General features: G+C 44.8%; 1 long non-coding RNA gene and 1 pseudogene across 1 annotated transcript; both read left to right on the forward strand.

The window, feature by feature from the left end:
- The first annotated feature begins 379 nt into the window (after positions 1-379).
- Positions 380-1,156, forward strand: LOC109941007 (uncharacterized). The gene is made up of 3 exons (XR_002263851.2): positions 380-544; positions 770-863; positions 1,086-1,156. It is a non-coding gene; the product is annotated as an uncharacterized lncRNA (long non-coding RNA).
- Positions 1,157-2,240: 1,084 nt separating this feature from the next.
- On the forward strand, positions 2,241-3,288 carry LOC103632218 (peptidyl-prolyl cis-trans isomerase CYP21-1-like; annotated as a pseudogene).
- Positions 3,289-5,701: the final 2,413 nt, after the last annotated feature.

Raw genomic sequence — 5,701 nt, forward strand, 5'->3', positions numbered from 1 at the left:
TTGTCATGTCCTGAGTCTGCATGCTCTGAAGTTATGAACTAATGTTCTTTTTCTTATGCCTATCTTTCTTGAGACAAAATTATTTAAATCTTCATGATCTGAACTTTCTCTTCTCATGTATGTAAAGTCATACAACTATTCCTTGCCACCTATTACAGGGTCTTGCTTACAATTCCAAAAGGAATATCTTGTATGTTGCATATACAGAGAACCACGCGTTGCGATAACTACCTCCACTGAGTTCAATTGGATCAGTTGGTTTCTATTAACTTTTAAAATGACTTAGAAATGGCTTGTGCTATTGTGCAGTTTGATTCACTATTTCATTTGGAATGTCTTTTTGTGATTTTTCAGTCTGTGGTCCAGACACCTTTACTTTTTGAAAAATGGCGCCTTCTGTAGTTGCCTCAAATTCCATACGTTCGACATCTATGAATAGAAAATTTTGACACTATATCTTTGAACAATTGATCTCTCAGGAATATATGAGGCCTTGGAGTTGAGGGATGGAGGATCTGATTATCTTGGCAAGGGTGTTCTTAAGGTTAGTTAACCACCCATTTTTTCCATTTCAGTCTAAGGGTATAATACTAGTTGTATTTGCCATGCAATTGCATGCACCATAGTCATTCATGCATCCAGTGGTCATGGTTAACTCATATAATAGAAATTAACATGTATCCTCCTCCCTTTTATTTGTGATAATTGATTTGGTAACTTATTTGAAGGATATGCTCTAAATTTGAGTTGACTAAATGTTACTATCTAGCTTTTGGCTTAACATTTGAGAGGAGATGGCGGTCACGATCACGTGGGTGAAGGCGAGGCAGATCTTCATCAGCCGCGGCAACCCCACCGTCGAGGTTCAACATTTTGCTTTGCCAAGTCTTCCAGGGGCCGTAAGTTTGGTTTTGCCTCTTTTTTTCTGTTTAGATCAAAGGCTCAGCCCAACTTTATTAGAAATCAGAAGTTCTAGCGTTTGCCTGTGTCCTGGTTCAGCGCGTCGATGTGGTCAAGACCTCCTCACCTCAGGTTTTGTATTTTACGTTGGATCTGGACTGACTGTGTTGTGCGGCTGTGCGCAGGTGGACGTGGGCCTCAGCGACGGCAGCTACGCGAGGGGGGCCGTACCCAGCGGCACATCCACTGGTACGTCTGTCTGCTCCATGCCTCCATCTCCATTCACCCCGCGCTTTTGTTTTTCGAGTGCTCCGGTTCCTAAGCCGCTGCTTGGATTGATTGATCTGGGCGCGTCGAGGGATCTGAGCGATGGGATTAGTCGATCGGTCCAGTTCATCTTGATAACTTAGTGCCTCTCATTAACAATTTCATCTTGATTTACATGTGCTGGTATAAATTGCGCATCAAAATTGGTTAGTTCATTGTCAGGAAACAAATGTTAGATCCTGCATTGAGACTTAGGTGTTGTCTTACATTGTGTACTGTGTAGTGACAACATTTTTGCTGAAAACAATGTTACCTTGTGATCTTATTGGTAATGAGAGGCACTAAGTTCTTACATTGTAGCATGAGGCATGTGTTAATCTATTGAGTTGTGTTGTGTATTCATAGTTTTCAGACCAGTTTGCAAATCTTTAATGTCTCCAGTCTTTTATATTTGGGTTAGTTATGGTGGTACCCCAGCCCTCGCCTCTGACCAGTTTGCACAGTAATAATAATCCAGTGCACTAGAGTCAGAATATGTCTCCAAAATTACATAATCGTTCACAAAATGGGATTGCGATCAAGTAATTATTTCTATTGCAAAGACTTGTGGGATTGGAAAATGAAATTGTTGTATTATATTTGCAATATTCAGGTTACATATTTTCATGATGGACAGTGGTGAGAGCTGTCCCTACTTCAGGTTACATATTTTCATGATTCCACTTATATATGCCTATAGAAGGGCAGACTGGTACAATGGTGAGAGCTGTCTCATTGATTCACCAGGTCTAGGGTTTGAAGCGCCTTTCCACATTTGTGGAGTAAGGCTTACCTTTGTTTATCCTTTCCCTAAATCCAACTCATGTGGGAGCTTTCAGCATGGGGCCTGCCCAATTATACATGCGTATGGCTGAGACCAACCTCACCGCTTCAAACTTACAGTTATCATGTCAAAGCTTTTTTTGTAACATATATGAAACAAAATTGGCTTCACAGATTATAGTTCATGTACTAAATTTTTTTGTTCTACACTCTGCAGAAAACTTTAGGGCTCTTTGTACAAGTATTTTCTCTCTGGTCTCCATGGCTTATTTTCTCGCCAGCAACCCCACCTGAGCTGATCGTTCATGTCCATTTGTTCACCATTTCAGGTGAAAAAGGTGTCGGGTCCAATGGCAAACCTCTTCACTATAAGGGAACACCATTCCATCGTATTATCCCTGGCTTCATGATTCAGGGCGGTGACATAGTTAGAGGCGACGACAAAGGGAGTGAGTCTATATATGGAGGCATCTTCCCAGATGAGAATTTCACTGTAAAACATACACATCCAGGTGTGATTATTCAGCCAGTGAACTTTATCATCCAGTTTGCACTTTGCCTTTGTTGAAGTTCATGTGTACTCAGTTACACATTTATTTTCAAGGAAACCACCACTATTTTATTTGATACTAATGATGCTATCTATTAAAGAATATACAACTTTTAGTTGATGGCATCTTTTTTAGATTACAACGGGGTCTGGTTTCTGATTTGATTCACTATGTAGCTACACCTGATTTCAAGAAAGCTTTGTACCGAGACCTACTAAGTTGTTTGTCAGCAACAAGTCCAAATATTCTGGTGTTTTTTCCTTTTGTTTTACTTTGTTTATATTTCTTTCATCCTGACTTGGTTTGCAACTGGTCAATGTGGCCAAATCATGAATGGGTGTTTGACCTTCTGACAGGTATCTATCTGAAAATTTTTAAATTAGGATGGTCATTTCCAACTCTACCCCTGCTTTGCTGTCTTGCAGGGGTTGTTGCTATGGCGAATTCTGGACTTGATTCTAATGGATCTTAGTTTTACATAACTACTATCAAGACAAGCTGGTGAGTTGTGTTGTACACCACGTCTCACCAATGATTGACTTGGAAGCTGCAGCTCCTGAAATGGTAGCTTTGTAGGTTGGATGGGGAGCATGTTGTCTTCGGCAGGGTGATCCAAGGAATGGATACCGTGTACGCCATAGAAGGGGGCGCTGGGACTTACAATGGCAAGCCAAGGAAGAAGGCGGTGATCACCGACGCTGGTGAGATACCTAAGGAGAAATGGGGTGATCAGGATGCGTAGGGTGTTTTCTACTTCTTGTCACCATGCCATTTTCAAATCAGGTAGCCATATACTTCTTTTTTCCTTGACCTCCTGAAAGGGAAATGTGCCCTTGGGCCATTTCTAAGTATTTTGGTGATTGAATGTCAACACAAGTGCTTAAATATGAATCAATGCCCATGGATGAACAAAGTGCAAATCTAGAGCAAAGGTATGTTTCTAAGTCTTAGTACATTGGTTTTGTGTACTAATATACTTGTCTAAGTATTAGAAACAGGAAGAAGAAGAAAAGAAGAGAGTTGGCTGTGTACAGCCAAGAGGCTGTTTCGGTCTGGGGCACCGGACTGTCCGGTGGTGCACCGGACAGTGTCCGGTGGTGCACCGGACAGTGTCCGGTGCGCCAGGCTGCCTCGGCCGAAGAGGCCGCTCTCGGGAATTTGCTGACGGCGTACGGCTAAAATTCACCGGACTGTCCGGTGTGCACCGGACTGTCCGGTGAGCCAACGGTCGGCCGGGCCAACGGTCGGCCGCGCGTTCTGCGCGGGACACGTGGCCGAGCCAACGGTCGGAAGGGGCACCGGACTGTCCGGTGTGCACCGGACATGTCCGGTGCGCCAACGGCTCCCGCATCTGCAACGGTCGACCGCGCTGTTTAAGGAAGGAAATCGGGCACCGGACAGTGTCCGGTGTGCACCGGACTGTCCGGTGCGCCCGACGACAGAAATCAAAGATGGCCTTCCAGATTTGTTCTCAACGGCTCCTAGCTGCCTTGGGGCTATAAAAGGGACCCCTAGGCGCATGGAGGAGTACACCAAGCAACCTTTGAGCATTCTTGATCATCCACACTCAGTCTTTGCGCATCCGTTTGTTATTCTAAGTGATTCGAGCTCCGTTCTTGTGAGAACTTTGAGATAGTCTTTGAGCTCGATTCTTGGCCGTGTGCGTGCGCATTTCGCTGTGGATTTGTGTGTGTTGCTTCCCTCTCTTACTCCGTGCTTCATTGTGAATCTTAAGTGTAAGGGCGAGAGACTCCAATTTGTGGAGATTCCTCGCGAGTGGGATAAAGATAAGCAAGGCAAAACACCGTGGTATTCAAGTGGGTCTTTGGATCGCTTGAGAGGGGTTGATTGCAACCCTCGTCCGTTGGGACGCCACAACGTGGAGTAGGCAAGTTTTGTACTTGGCCGAACCACGGGATAAATCACCGTGTCTTCTCTATGTTGAATTCTTTGTGATTGTCATATTGTGCAAGATCTCCTCTCTAGTCACTTGGCATTAACTGTGCTAACACTTAACCAAAGTTTTGTGGCTTAAGTTTTTGAAGTTTACAGGATCACCTATTCACCCCCCCCCCCCCTTCTAGGTGCTCTCAATTGGTATCAGAGCCGTTCTCTTCAAGAAGGGACTAATCGCCCGAAGAGATGGATCCTAAGGGGAAGGGAATCGTGATCAACGACAAGGAGACGGAGTCCTTCGTCAACGAGCCGAAGGATGACAAGCCTACTGACTCGGGCTCGGGCCACAAGCGTAAAGATGGGAAGAAGAAGAAGACAAGGCGCATCAAGGAGATCGTCTACTACGACGATAGCGATGAGTCGACTTCTTCCCAAAAGGACGACGACAACGACTACAGGAAGACGGTCAATTCGAACTTTTCATTTGATTATTCTCGTATTCCACATAGTTCGAATTCGCATTTGCTTTCCATTCCTCTTGGCAAACCTCCACACTTCGATGGGGAAGACTACGGATTTTGGAGTCACAAAATGCGTAGTCACTTATTCTCTCTCCATCCAAGCATATGGGAGATTGTAGAGAATGGAATGAAATTTGATAGCTCGGATAGCCCTATGCTTATTAATGAACAAATTCATAAAAATGCACAAGCTACTACTGTGTTGCTAGCCTCTTTGTGCAGGGACGAGTACAATAAGCTGAGCGGCTTGGACAATGCCAAGCAGATATGGGACACCCTCAAGATTTCTCACGAGGGGAACGACATCACCATGCTCACTAAAATGGAGTTGGTGGAGGGCGAGCTTGGAAGGTTTGCAATGATAAGGGGCGAGGAGCCAACCCAAACATACAACCGGCTCAAGACCCTTATCAACAAAATAAGGAGCTACAGAAGCACACGATGGACGGATCACGACGTCGTCCGCCTAATGCTAAGGTCATTTACCATTCTTGATCCTCATCTCGTGAACAATGTTCGTGAGAATCCCAGGTACACGAAGATGACGCCCGAGGAGGTACTCGGAAAATTCGTAAGCGGGCGGATGATGATCAAGGAGGCAAGATACGTGGACGATGCCTTGAATGGACCAATCAACGAGCATCAACCCCTTGCTCTCAAGGCAACAAGAAGCAAGGAGGCGCTACCTAGCAAGGTGGCACAAATTGAGGCGGCCGGACTTAATGATGAAGAGATGGCTCTCAT

This window comes from Zea mays, chromosome 7 (assembly GCF_902167145.1).
Source record: "Zea mays cultivar B73 chromosome 7, Zm-B73-REFERENCE-NAM-5.0, whole genome shotgun sequence".
Lineage (NCBI taxonomy): Eukaryota > Viridiplantae > Streptophyta > Magnoliopsida > Poales > Poaceae > Zea > Zea mays.